The sequence below is a fragment of the Lithobates pipiens genome, unplaced genomic scaffold (assembly GCF_037356315.1).
Source record: "Lithobates pipiens isolate NorthernLeopardFrog02 unplaced genomic scaffold, aLitPip1_a1.2 Scaffold_27, whole genome shotgun sequence".
NCBI lineage: Eukaryota > Metazoa > Chordata > Amphibia > Anura > Ranidae > Lithobates > Lithobates pipiens.
In genome coordinates this window covers 93,308,605-93,323,116 of record NW_027507788.1, presented here as the reverse complement: position 1 = coordinate 93,323,116, position 14,512 = coordinate 93,308,605, and the positions used below count along the sequence as shown (strand labels likewise).

The 14,512-nt window shown below is 41.7% G+C and overlaps 1 pseudogene across 1 annotated transcript; it reads left to right on the top strand.

The window, feature by feature from the left end:
• The first annotated feature begins 1,990 nt into the window (after positions 1 to 1,990).
• On the top strand, positions 1,991 to 14,380 carry LOC143933993 (trypsin-3-like; annotated as a pseudogene). The gene is made up of 5 exons (XR_013263186.1): positions 1,991 to 6,496; positions 8,384 to 8,549; positions 9,045 to 9,304; positions 12,802 to 12,938; positions 14,225 to 14,380. The product of XR_013263186.1 is annotated as a trypsin-3-like (transcript).
• Positions 14,381 to 14,512: the final 132 nt, after the last annotated feature.

Genomic DNA, 14,512 nt, shown 5'->3' with positions numbered 1-14,512 from the left:
GACTGTGTGACTGGGGAAACACACAAATCCATCTTCCTGCTTAGCAAGAACACAGATCCCGGTGTCATCCCCTGACAGAACGGAGATCTACCTTGTTTACTACGGCAGATCCCCATTCTATCTCTGCGAGGAACAATCGCGGGCGGACATAGATTCCACTGGGCCCACTGATTGGTTCCCCCCCAATCTGAGTGGCCAATCGGTGTGGCATGGCGATTTTTGCACCCGAGCGACCTTGCCGCAGTACATCTGTGGCGGGTGGTCAGCAAGTAGTTAGACAGGAGAGTGCAAAATCTGGTGCAGCTGTGGCTGTGCATAGTAACCAATAAGCTTCCAGCAGATCTGCCTGTTCAGCGGGGAATCTGTCCGTTGATCCTCACTGAGCATGCAGACGACAGGTCCGTGTCTACTCCACATATGCAGAGCGGACACAGACACAGCCTGCCTTCCTCAATTGCTGGTCAGATGTAAATAAACCGCCTGCCTGTGTACATCCGACTGTCATCTAATCCAATCTGCCAGACGGATAGGGAACAGAACCCCCATCAGTCTGTTTTTAGCGGATAGGATCGGATGTCGATGGGTGTAATATAAAGGTGTTATAGAAAATAAAGTTTATTATTATTATGACTTATATTATCAGTCCCTGCTACCCTGGAGCTTACAATCTGAACCTGGCCAATAGTTGTTTCAAATTTTTCATTTAAATTTTTTTTTTATATTCTACTAGCTAGCTTGTTTGATTTTCTAATTACTTGTGGGGCCAAGTCATCTTTCTTTTTTGACTGCAGTGATGAGAAAATTTGAAGGAGCAGGATGGAATTTTTTTTTCATATTAAAGCGAAGTTCCACACAAAAAGGGAACTTCCGCTTTAAGTGATGGTGACCACCTGACATGCCACATCTGTCACATCACTTTTTTGGGGCCAGGAGGCGATACCCTTTTTTTAGAGGCATCCAGCTCCCACTTCCTCCCAGGGCTCCACGGCGCAGGAATGAAGTTCCCCTCTCCCTCCCTGCAATCTTCTGGGACACATCACAGGTCCCAGAAGATTACCCGGCCATTCATGGCTTGCGCAGTGCGTGCCTGGCCGTGAAGCCACAGCCGGGTGCCCAAAGTAAAAATGCCAGCGCCGTGGAGAGGGGGTGGAGCGTAACGGGTCTTCGTATGCCCGCATCACTGCACCGTGGGACAGGTGAGTGTCTGATTATTAAAAGTCAGCAGCTACACGTTTTGTAGCTGCTGACTTTTAATTTTTTTTTTTTTTTCGAGTTAAACTTCACTTTAACTTATTTCTAACAGCCAATATGGCTTTAGTCTGGGAAACTCTATTGTTTCAAAATTGAATGTCGAAAGCATACTATATTTTTAAGTACACGTACTTTCAAACAAGGTGTTGCAAGTCATCAAATGAACTGAGAACTTTCGCACAAATTTTTGCCTGATGGTTTGTTAGAAAGTCGACTAGTGTATGGTCAGTTTAACTCCCTTCCCGCCCAGCCCCGGCACCCCTTTAAAAGGACCTGTGTGTCAAGGTAGCAGGAAGGATCTTCAATCATGTGACCTCTATGATTAGCTGTCACAGTGGTAGCATGATCAGGAACCAGCCCTTTTTTGTCTCTGTGGTGGGAGCATACAGCCGGCACACTCTCAGCAATGAAACCTCAAACGCCCATAGAGGCATATGTGCACATAGCTCCCAATTGTCCCTGATTTTGAGGGACTGTCCCCAATTTGGAGCAATGTCCCTCTGTCCCTCATTTTGGTCTGATCTATATAGTTGAATATAAAATACACTTTTTATCTTTCAAAAAGTGTTCTCCAGTGCTAAACTTTTCATCTAATTTCTAAATTGCTGCATTTGTACATTTTAAAAGCCAATATAAAGGAATATTAGTGGTAATAAAAAAGCACTTGTGGATTTATTTATTTTTTTGGGTTAATTCTCCTTTAAGGGGGTGTGGCAGGGGTCGTGTCCTATACCTACATATGATTGTTAGTAGGTGTCCCCTCATTCCTATCTCAAAATTTGGGGAGGTATGTGTGCAGGCTTTTTTTTGTTGTAAAAGCCCACCCTTTTGCTGCTGCACATATGTGCTATGCTGGCAACAAGAAAGTAAGTTCTCTATCTCACATGCATAAATGCACATACTAGGACCAATTCGGGAGCCATATATCCCACCACCAGCATGTATTTGGAGGGCAGGAGGAAAGTAGAATACCCAGTCTCTATGAAAATAGTCTACTGACCAGAATTCAAACCAAGGACCCCATTGCTACAAGGCAAAAGTCCTAACTACTAAGCCACTGTGCTGTCTACTTTTCTAATAAAAAGTTTATGAATCATCAGCAAGAAATTAAGATCCCCCCTAACAACAATTTAGATGGTATCGGTATCACCATACTTCCCTAGAAAGATTAACTCATTATTGCAGGGTGTAATATGTGTAACAGGTTTATTTGCAATAAAAATGTAATGTTCAAGTTAATCTTTATGTAATTGTCCCCCCAGCATCTAAGGGCCTAAAGGTGACCCCCAGAGCCAAGGAAAAATGACATTCCTCCTCAGGGTTCAGAACACTGTGCATGGTGGGTGTAATGCAAGTTTAGAAACACGGACACCATTTGAATGCAACAAAAGAGATTTTATTGTCCCTGAACAAGAACTGGGGGAGAGCGTTCAGGGCCAGGACATCCTTAGGACAAAAAAGCAATAGCAATTGGCAGACTCCGCAAACTAAAAATAGCAATAGGCAGGCAGCTATACAGGTAGAGGGCCTTTAAGCTGAATGCAGCACACTGTATTTTGTAGAACTGCTGTCTCCTATAGCAACTGAACTTTTAACAGTCAATATAGATCTGCACACGTAATTCACAGTATCCCGTTGTAGATCTTCTTTTACATCTCACTGTAGATCTTAACACTGAGCTCCCAGTATCTCACTAGACTGTCAAGATCCCAGCTGGCACTGGATCCCCTTGAGTTCTTCCACAGCTAACCCACTGTATATTTCTCAAGCTTCATCCACGCTACCTCCTGCTTTCCTAACTTGACTCTGCTGAAGCTTTCTCACTTCTTCACTGTCCCCGGCTAGTGAAAAAGGCTGCTCTGGTACTTCTTCAGACTTCATGCACTGGCCTTTGATAACAGAAGTGGTTGTCTCTTGGTAGCAGCTGCTTCCCCTTTACTTCTCACCTTGATCCTCATTTGCCTCTGGTAACAGGAGTGATAGTCCCCTATGGAAACTGCTTCTCCTTCACCTCTGGCAACATTCGGTTCCCTGTCCGGCTGAACCTCTGCAACTTGGTTAGGCTCCTGACCTGAAGCGCCAACCTCTATGCTGATTCTCACAGTCCAGGATAGGCCTCAGAGAGCCTAGCAGCCAGGTACTCCCGGATAGGCCCCGGGCTTTTGGCCTAACAAACGGGAGCAATACAACACACTTCCACCCAGACAGCCATCCGTGTGGCACAGAACCCCGATCACCTGACTCCTCTCGAAAATATAGGATCTGCCAGCAGTCCATGGGGCCAAAGAGACTCCTAACAATTGGTTGGGACAACCTATCCAATCCTAACCCAAACTCACTATGCCTTTGCCATTCTAAGGCAACAGGCGGCAATGCCACCTAGTGACAGAAGAGATAATTAACCCAAATTCAGACTTAGGGCAAAAGTCAGTGGATCACCTTAACAATTAGCCAGGTTAGTTACCACCTAGCAAACTAAATTTATGAGCAGTCCTGTTTAGGATCAGGGTGCTACATAATGATCCCCCTCCTAAAGCAGTCAGCACCAAAACACCTCTCACATTTGCGATTATTGTCTCTCATGGCTGCAGCATCATGTGCGGTCTTCTGCCGAGCTGTTAAAAATCGAAAAGTTTGTGTCTGGGTTAAGTACATTTTTCCATTTATAAGAAGAAAGGCTTGCCAAAATTACAAATGAGATAAACCAGTAAATATATTCGTACATGTAGCTATGTAGTATGTTACATGCAGCCCAGCATAGAGAGTGCAAGGGTCAGGAGTAGGTAACACGCAGATTGCAGGGTTCAGGAATATGTAATAAATAGTGCAGGGTCAGGAGTATGCAATGTTAAAAGTGCAGGTGTCAGAAGTATGTAACGTGCATGGGGTCAGGTCCATATAATGCACAGAGTTCAGGTGTCAAGAGTATGTAACATACAGAGTAAAGGGTCCAGGAGTGGGTAATGCACATAGCACAGGGGTCAGGTATATGTAGTGCACACTGTGTGGGGGTCTGGTGTATTTATTGTATATATAGTGCAGGGTCCAAGTTTATGGTGCACAGTGCATACTGCCAGGACCACCCATATTTAGCAGATGGATGCCCAGCACCTTTGGATGCTAGGAAACAGATGACTTACACTGCCTAGCAACCTTTGTTGCTAGGATGCAGACAGTTCATACCACCTAGCGCCCTTGGTTGCTAGGGTGCAAGCAGCTCACACCACCCGGTGGTTGAACATTTACATTATGACTTATAGACCGCTAATTAAAACTCAACTGGAAAAGTTGTTTGGGATTAGTAAATAAATCCAAAAAGGGGAGAAGTGAATGACAAAGTATGCATAGTAGGCACATGAAGAATATGAGGAAAGAGACTGGGGAACATCATAGGATTTCCTAAAGAGATGTGTTTTTTGAGCACATTTAAAAGAATTTAATGAATAATGATAAATTGATGGAAAGTATTCCAGAGAAGTGGTGCAACCCATAATAAATTCTGGATGTTAGAGAGGGAAGTCATGAGGCCCATGCCACCTATTGGTTGCTAGGATCCTACTGTGTGGCATCCTTGGTTGCTAGAAGACAGACAGCTCACATTGCCTAACGTCCTTGGTTGCCAGGGAGCAGGCAGCACTAAAAGAGTGCAGACTACACTTCCTCAGCTGATGGCCACTGTAACCTTCCCCCTTTCCTGCCACATGTGACTGCAAACAAAAAGATGATGCTAAGTCGAAGCAGAAGAAAACCAAAGTGGTCTGAAAAAATTAGAAGATAAGGCAGAGTTTGACCTGTGCATTATCTGTGCACTCTGTGCATTACTTACTCCTGACCCCTACACTTTGTGTATTAATCTCTCCTGATGAAGGCCATCTTTATGGTTGGAGGGAATGGAGTCCCCCCCCGAAATCCATACCAAACCCTTATCAGAGCACACAGCCCAGCAGGTCAGGAAAAGGAGTGGGGATGAGCGAGCGCCTATCATACCAGACACAGTATCTGGTATTGTCTGGGTTCAAAGTCGGATCCCTGTTCATTAAAGTCAGACGCATTTCGGACTTCAAGTTGCAGGGCAAAGTCAGATCCAAAGGGATCCGACTGTTGTATCCAACAGTGTGAACCCGGCTTTAGTCACTTTTGGCGTTTTTACATTATAGGGAGTGTTTTTACTGTAAAAACGTTTAAAAATGCTAACACCAAAAAGCGCACCTATAAACGCTAGTCAAAAACGTGGCTAAAAGCAGGTTTTTACAGCTGCTTTTTCCTGGCAGCAGTGCTGCCATTTTTTAAATGTCTTGTGTGCATGAGCCCTAAGACTATGCATTCCTTTTGTTTTAATGTTATTGGGATGTATTTTAGCAGGCTTAAAGTGGTTGTAAAGGCAGAAGGTTTTTTTTTATCTTGATGCATTCTATGCATTAAGCTAAAAAGCCTTTTGGGTGCAGCAGCCCCCCTAATACTTACCTGAGCCCCATTTCTATCCAGCAATGTCCACGAGTCCCTCAGCCTTCGTTCTGATTGGCTAAGACACAGCAGTAGTGCCCTTGGCTCCCGCTGCTGTCAAAGTCAGTTAGCCAATCAGGAGAGAGAGGGGGCAGGGTCAAACCACAGCTCCATGTCCGAATAGATACACAGAGCTGCAGCTCGGCTCAGGTGCCTACCATAGCAAGCTGCTTGCTGTGGGGGCACTCAATCAGGAGGGAGGGGCCAGGAGCATCGAGGGGCCCAAGAAGAGGAGGATTTGGGCTGATCTGTGCAAGGACCAACTGCATAGAGCAGGTAAGTATGACAAGTTTGTTATTTTTTTAATTTAAAAAATAGACTTTAGTATCAATTTAAATAGCATGTTCCATGGAGCTATAAATTGATTTAAAAAAAAATATGTCATCAGTATTGTTATAGTTACAGGAAAGTGCTTCAGGCTTAGCTTTGCTTCACCAAATATTTTCCAACTCTATGTATAAAAATATACCCCAAATAAATGAGAACCAAACAAGTTTATGACAAATGTACTTAGCAGTCACTGTTTATTTGGCATTACTTGAAATATCTGTGCAGTTAATATGGGAAAAGTCAGGTGCCTGGAGATGAGCCATGGAAATGGGCAATCTGTTCATTATGCAGACCTTTATAAATGCTGTCCTGATCTGGCCATGGTCCTTTAATCATTTTAACTCACCCAAGAAGAGTTACTGACAGCTCATGATGCTCTATCTCTGGATATGGATGTTCCTGGGGCTTGCAGGTAAATGCTAATCACCATCTCATATAATTTCTGTTGCAGCTCAGATTATTGCATTGTAACATGAAAAGATAATTGTTCCTAAAATAAATATTGCATTGTATTGAAGTGTCTGCATATCCAAAACATTTTTTTTCTGTTTTGGATCCAATGCAGAATTATTAGAACACCAGGTTTCTATTTCTGTATGTGTCCTTGCTGGGGAGACTCGCTTTCTCTATTTGTCCTAGATTTGTGCCCACTGCCAACAACATAGTAAGCATTGGAAAAGCCTGCATTTTAAAGTTGTCACCAGAACAATAGAGAAGGGAACGTTTTTTCAAAGGGGAAACCTACTCCAGCGACCACTGTCCAAGAGGGGTAATTCCCTCTCATTTACGGTTACACCTCAGGGTAAGTATAACGGGACGTCAAAAAATAAACTGGCAGGTGTATTAACCCTCCCCTACACATTACCAAAATAAAAAATAGCTAAGCATACTGTTACATACATATATAATAAATATGGAGCTTCCTGCAGCATTCAAAAACAATGTGAACCCGATTGATGAAAGGAATGGTGCCAAAGTTTAAAAACAAAATTAACCTTTGAAATGCTTACTAAGCAGACCATCCATCTACCCAGGGCTTCTGATTTTTATGCACAGAAACTGCCTCACTCTACATTATCCAAGTGAGTTAACCTGGAAAAAGATACAGATACTGTCAACTTGTCAAGTAGAAGATCACACCACCCAACAATGCCAGGATTTGCTTGGAGCTGGCCAGTGGAATGAATTCCGGCACTCTGAACTGGGACATGTCCAGGACCTAAAGGATCCTGGGTTTTTATTTAAATCTTGGGACTGGCTCACAGAAGCCAGGGCAGTTGGGGGTGTTGTTAATAATAAAAAGTGTATATAAAATAATGGGGAAAGTAAAGGTGTAGAATGAAACCTTCAAGCAAGTTACAGGCAACCCTGGTTCTTTCCCAGAGAGTACACTGTAGCATTTATTTGATGTTAGAGTCTTAGATACAGATGACAAGTCCAATAGAGTAAATACAAGATAATATAAATTTAAAACCCTATTAGTGTAGCATTTTTTTTTTTTTTTTTTTTTTTATGTTACGAGTCTCCGAAACAGATGACAAGTCCACCAGTTATTTTATTTAGAAGCCCTAGGAGTCTCTTCATGTCTTCCTTTCATCACTTTAGCAAGGATAGAAAATAGTATATATAACTATAAATATATTTTTCAAACATACTTTCAATCATTCAAATACTCAATTACTAAAACAGGTGGTTATGTCTCTCTTCGCTGCAGTTAGAACATGGTGGTGTATGGGGAACTCTGGGCACGTTGTACTATAGATCATAGAAGGTCCAATGATGTCACTTTTTCAGCATGAATGGCCTACATTTTGTCCCCTCTTGTAGGTCTGGTGACCTGGCCCTGCATTCTATACAGACCTGTCTACACAACTATCTGTTGCATGGCTGGAGACTGGATGATGCTGCATGCAGAACAGCAGCCACCCTCTGCCAGAAGCACAAACTTGCCCTTCCTTCACCCCATTTAGCTACCGCGAACAAGAGGAGATGCCCTGTCAATGCACATAGTCGTTCAAAACTGACCCAAGGTTATGAACTGTCCCCATATGATAGTTCTAGTGTCACTGATTTAACCAGTGCGGTCACAGAGTCAGTGTGCATGAGCATCAATACCTTAAGTACCTGGAAATATTTTGTTTGCTCTTGCTGGCTGAATAAAACAGTGGTGGAGAAAATGGAAAATGATTATATGCTCTTGGGAAGTGGGAGTAAAGTTTTAACTTTCCCAAAAGTTGGCAGCAAATTTTGGGTCTCTGTTCCATCAAGTATTTGTAAACTCTTTTTGGTTCCTTTGAAGCTGCTGCTCCTCGATATGATGATGATGATAAGATCATCAATGGCTATGAGTGTGCTCGCCATTCCCAACCTTGGCAGGTTTATTTCACCTATAATGGACAACGTTGGTGTGGTGGCTCCCTGGTCACAGCACGGTGGATCATATCTGCAGCTCATTGCTATAAGCAGTAAGTTCTATGATTCTTCTTTGTAGATTGGTAATACTGAACACAAACCATCCAGTGGCCTAGAGCCAAAATGGCTTGGATCTCTGAAAATGATCAGAGGGGGCTAGCCATAACAATTTGACTTGTAGTTGTCTGAACAGTTAGACCAGTGGGGATCCTCTCTACTACTTTGTAAGCACAAGCACTGTTCAGTGCATGATTCCCCTTAAAAGATAAGTTTACCTTTTAAAAAGATAAATAAAATAAATGCACTATTTTTTTTGTGCATGTAAAAAAAAAAGTGCATTTATAATTTTTTTCTTCGGAGCCCGCTTCTGTGATGGGGATGAACAGTAATAGTTGGGAGTATTTAATCAACATCCTTGCAACAGGGCAGGATGGGATAATGCTATCTCTGGGAGTAAGAAATATTTAATAGAAACCATTGTACACATTATCTGTAGTAACCCTTTGATATCTACAGTTTCTCTTTTTTCTTATATTCAACTTGCACAGGCCCAAGTACTTGGTTGCTCACCTTGGGGAACATGATACTACTAAACAAGAAGGAACAGAACAGCATATCCAGGTGGAAAAGGCTTATCAGTACTTCTACTATAACCAGTATTACATAGATCATGATTTCATGATGGTCAAACTAGCTGAGCCTGCCCAGTTCAATCAGTATGTCCAACCCATCCCAATAGCCACGTCCTGCCCAACTGATGGAAGTCAGTGCCTGGTGTCAGGTTGGGGAAACCTGAAGACCTCTGGAGGTAAATTCATTTTCTTGGATTTAGAAATATTTGTTTAACTGTGAATTTTATAAAATATAAAAAGTTAAAGCTTTGATTTGCCCTGCAAAGTACAGGTTGGCTTTAAAGCAAGGGTGTATTTTTCTATTTCACACTTTTTCTTTTCACAATTTTTTCCACAATTTGATCAGAATGGGTTATATACAATGTTGCTCATAAGTTTACATACCCTGGCAGAATTTAGGATTGCTTGGCCATTTTTCAGAGACTATAAATAACAAAAAAATAATAATTTCACTCATGTTTAGTGTTCGTCTGAAGCCATTTATTATGAAATCAACTGTGTTTATTATTTTTAAATCACAATGACAACAGAAACTACTCAAATGACTATAATCTAAAGTTTACATACCCTGGTGATTTTGGTCTGATAACATGCCCACAAGTTGACACAAAGGAGTTTGAATAGCTATTAAAAGTAACCATCCTCACCTGTGATCATTTTGCTTGTAATTAGTGTGTGTGTATAAAAGGTCAATGAGTTTCTGGACTCCTGACAGACCCTTGCATCTTTCATCCAGTGATGCACTGACTTTTCTGGATTCTGAGTCATGGGGAAAGCAAAAGAATTGTGAAGGATCTGCATAATTATCTGTATAAATCAGGAAAGGGATATAAAAAGATATCCAAGGAATTAAGAATGCCAGCCAGCAGTGTTCAAACTCTAATCAAGAAGTGGAAAATGAGGGGTTCTGTTGAAACAAAACCACTGTCAGGTAGACCAACTAAAATTTCAGCCACAGCTGCCAGGAAAATTGTTCAGAACGCAAAGAAAAACCCATAAATAACTTCAGGTGAAATACAGGACTCTCTGAAAACATGTGGTGTGGCTGTTTAAAGATGCACAATAAGAGTCTGGGTAAACCAATCTCTACAATATACAAGTCCCTTCAGCCCTCCATTCATGATGGCCTCAACAAACTATTATCAGGATGGCGAGAGGAAGTCACAGAGTTAGATTCCGAAGACTGGAAGGATATTTGGTACTACCCTATGCAAAGCTTAGCATCAGCCAGAGACAGATTAATCCAATTTAAGATTCTCCATAGAGTATATCTAAGCCCTTGTACACACGGTCTGAGATTCCGATGGAATGTGTCCGATCGGACCGTTGTGTCGGATATCCCGACTGTGTGGTCTACATCGGACTGTTTCCGTCGGAGTATCCGACGGACCAAGTTTTCCAACTTGTTGCTAAAATTTTCCTACAAAATGCTCCGATCGGACATACTCCGATCATGTGTAGAGAATTCCGATTGGACAAAGTGCCACGCATGCTCAGATCAAATTCCTACACCAAAGTTATTGGCTACTAGCGTGAACGTAGTCCCATCATAACGAAATAACGCCATCACGTCGGATTTTCGGACAACTTTGTCCGACCGTGTGTATACAACAGTTTCGGACAAAATCCTACGAACAAAATCCGGTGGATTTGGTTGTTGCAATCTCCGACCCTGTGTACAAGGGCTTACACCTCAACGGTTACAGAACATTTATCCCTCACACTCGTCACATGTTGGCACTGTATGGCCGACCCTGCCACTTTCCTGCATGTGTTTTGGGAATATCCTGGCATAAAATTATTCTGAACAGCGGTTTCCCGATATATTCGAACAGTCACCACAATTGCAATACCACTATCAATTGATGTTTGCATTTTAGGTCTCGTTCACATACTAGCTACCTCTCGATCTATGAGAACTTTGATAGGCCTCCTATTGTTTTATGCACACAAGACTATACTCCTTAAATGGAAATCCACCCAGCCCCCCACCTTAGATTATTTGAAGAATATAGTCAATAAAGTGGTCCCACTGTATAAATTTACATATGAATCTAGGGGATGTTCAAAAAAATTCTCCAAAGTATGGGATATTTGAGTCCAGAGATACTGTTGGATCCTCGGCAACCCCTTCTTAGGATACTCTGTTTTGTTTCCGTTTACTGCTTAGAGGTGGACTGTATACAGGGAAAGTACCACCCGACCCTTTTAACTTTGCACACTCGAGATGCCTCACTTCCAATTCCCTAAGCCTTGGTTACCAACCACCTTACCTTTTGTTGTTTTTCTTTTAATGTGTGTGTTTTTACCTAAGCCTGGGTATGTCCAATAGGCTTTGTTTTGTATATTCTTATAATATTATTTTTTTTTTAAAAGACGCACAATAAGGAGTCACTTGAAGAAAGATTGGCTGCATGGTCGAGTTGCCAGAAAAAAGCCATTGCTGCGCAAATGCCACAAAGTGTCCATCTTACAATATGCCAAACAGCACAGAGACAAGCCTCAAACCTTCTGGCACAAAGTCATTTGGAGTGATGAGACAAAAATTGAGCTTTTTGGCCACAACCATAAACACTACATTTGGAGAGCAGTCAACAAGGCCTATGATGAATGGTACATCATTCCTACTGTGAAACACGGAGGCGGATTGCTGATGTTTTTGGGATGTGTGAGCTACAAAGGCACAAGAAATTTGGCCAAAATTGATGGCAAGATGAATGCAGTATGTTATCAAAAAATACTGGAGGAGCATTTGCATTCATAAGCCAGGAAGCCACAAATGGGACATACTTGGAAATTACAACATGACAATGATCCAAAACATAAGGCCAAGTTGACCTGTCACTGGCTACAGCAGAATAAAGTGAAGGTTCTGGAGTGGCCATCTCAGTCTCCTGACCTCAATATCATTGAGCCACTCTAGGGAGATCTCAAACGCTCAGTTCATGCAAGACAGCCCACGAATTTACAGGGACTGGAGGCTTTTTTCCAAGAGGAATTGGCAGCTTTACCATCTGAGAAGATAAAGCACCTCATCTACTAATACAACAAAAGACTTCAAGCTGGCATTGATGTTGAAGGGGGCGATACATGGTATTAAGAACTGGAGTATGTAAACTATTGATCAGGGTCATTTGGATAGTTTCTGTTGTGATTATGATTTAAAAAGTGTAAACCCAGTTGTCTGATAATAAATGGCTTCAGCCAAAACACTAACCATGAGTGAAAGAATAGTTTTCGTGTTATTCATATTCTCTAAAAAATGCCCAAGAAATCATAAATTCTGCCAAGGTATGTAAACTTATGAGCACAACTGTATTCTGTCAGGTCTCTATTGCTGTCTGTTTCCCATTGGAAGATAATCTTCACTTTCTTTGCAATCACCAGGAAAAAAAGTAATGGAGAAATTACTTAAATAGGAACTCAAACTTAAGTACAAGCATCGCAGATTCTAACCTCACTCACACTATGCAAAATGGAGCAAAGTTGATTTAGCTGGAACTGTATTTTTAATTAAAATACATATTGAAAAGAAGAATGTCTCTCTTCATCTCCCAAAACAATGTAAATGATGATGAAAAATGTTGATGTGTAGAACATAATCCATATATCAAAATGCACTGCATTATAGTTGATAATATGCTTTACTTATTCTTATATATATTTTTTTTAGTACAGTATCCTGAAGTTTTGCAGTGTCTTGACCTCCCTGTTTTGTCGGACTCCAGCTGTAAAGCTGCTTATCCAAATAAGATCACTGACAATATGTTCTGTGCTGGTTACCTAGAAGGTGGCAAAGACTCATGCCAGGTGAGTATTAAAGATAAATATCTTTATACTGCATTACTTGGATGGTAAACAAATCCATAGCAGACTATAGGACAACTGTAACCAGCGGTGGGACTACCATTCAGGACAGGAGGGGGGGGGGGGTGGTCACTGTTCTGTTACTTGAGCAGTGCGGCTGTTAGTGTTGCGCCTCTGTTACTGCCCTCCTCCCTGTGAGTGTAAGGCAAGTGCAGAACTTGGAGATGAGATGTAATCGCCTCCCAAGAGGAATATAATTATTAACATTGCCACCAATGAAGCTGAAGAAAGGGGGTTATATTTACATTGTTACATTGTAATTGTAACCCCCCTTTCCCAAGCTTCATTGTTGGTAGTGTAATTCTGACTTTTGAAGTCACCAATGAAGCTTGAACAAAAGGAACAAGCTAAAGATGGGTAACGAGTGGTAGTGGAGATAAGAAAAGCAGCGGGAGTGACAAGAGCGAGATATTGGCAGGTGAGAGCACAATGGTCTGGCAAACAGGAAGCGCAAAGGCATAGCCTAAGTAGGATGTTCATTGGAGGAGCAAGGAGCTCAATGTTCAGCAGAAACCAGGCACAGTGCAGTATTGCCCAATGGATCAGACAATTTGCTTGTAAGCATCTCAGATAGTTCAGCAAGAAGAGACATCACCAGACACAGCAGAGGGTGCAGGTTCAGAACCAGGTCCTGACAGTTCTTGCCTTCGTTTCCATGCCAAAAAGGTGGCCGCAGACAAGGATATGAGGTAATTAGCTGTTTGAAGGAACTAGAGGACTTAAAGTATGAAAGTTGGGATTGTGCAACAGACAATAGAGGAGATGGGAGTATTAAATGCCAGTTGGGAGTAATGGTCAGGTGTTTACATAAGACTGGAGTTGGCAGTTGGAATTGGACCTTTTCCTGCTTGATTGATACCCACTATTTGGTGATAAAATAGGTTTGCCCACATGCCATCTGTATAAGAGGTCTTTGAGACCCAAGTAAACAATCACAAGCCCTGCTAATTTTCCAGCTCCAACCCTGCCAAAACTGAGTCTTGTTCAGCTAAAATGAAACTACAAATTTTGGTACCAAAACATGATATTTAAATATAAAATTCTACCCTATATCTGAAATAAAGTGTTTTTATAAATGAAATGTTCCAGCATCTATAACTTTTTTATTCTGGTTTTGAGGTAGAAACGGTAAATACAAACTTTTTGAAAATGGAGGGCGGTTTATTCCATATATTTCCTTATGCTTTTGGTAAAGCCGTGCACTGATGCATGAATCTCTATTTCAACAGGGGGATTCTGGTGGACCACTGGTTTGCAATGGAAAGCTGTATGGAGTGGTCTCCTGGGGTCAAGGATGTGCGCAAAGTGGATATCCTGGTGTCTATACCAAAGTCTGCATCTATTTTGACTGGATTAAGAATGTTATTGAGAAATACTGAAGTCAACGTTACACCAAAGCAAATGTATATTAAAGCATTGCACATTTTCCCAGCATCTCTGAGTGTCCATATTACTTTGCATTAACTGTGGTTTTTAGGGCTCTCATGTGCTTAACTGAACACAAATAAGTCTTTGAG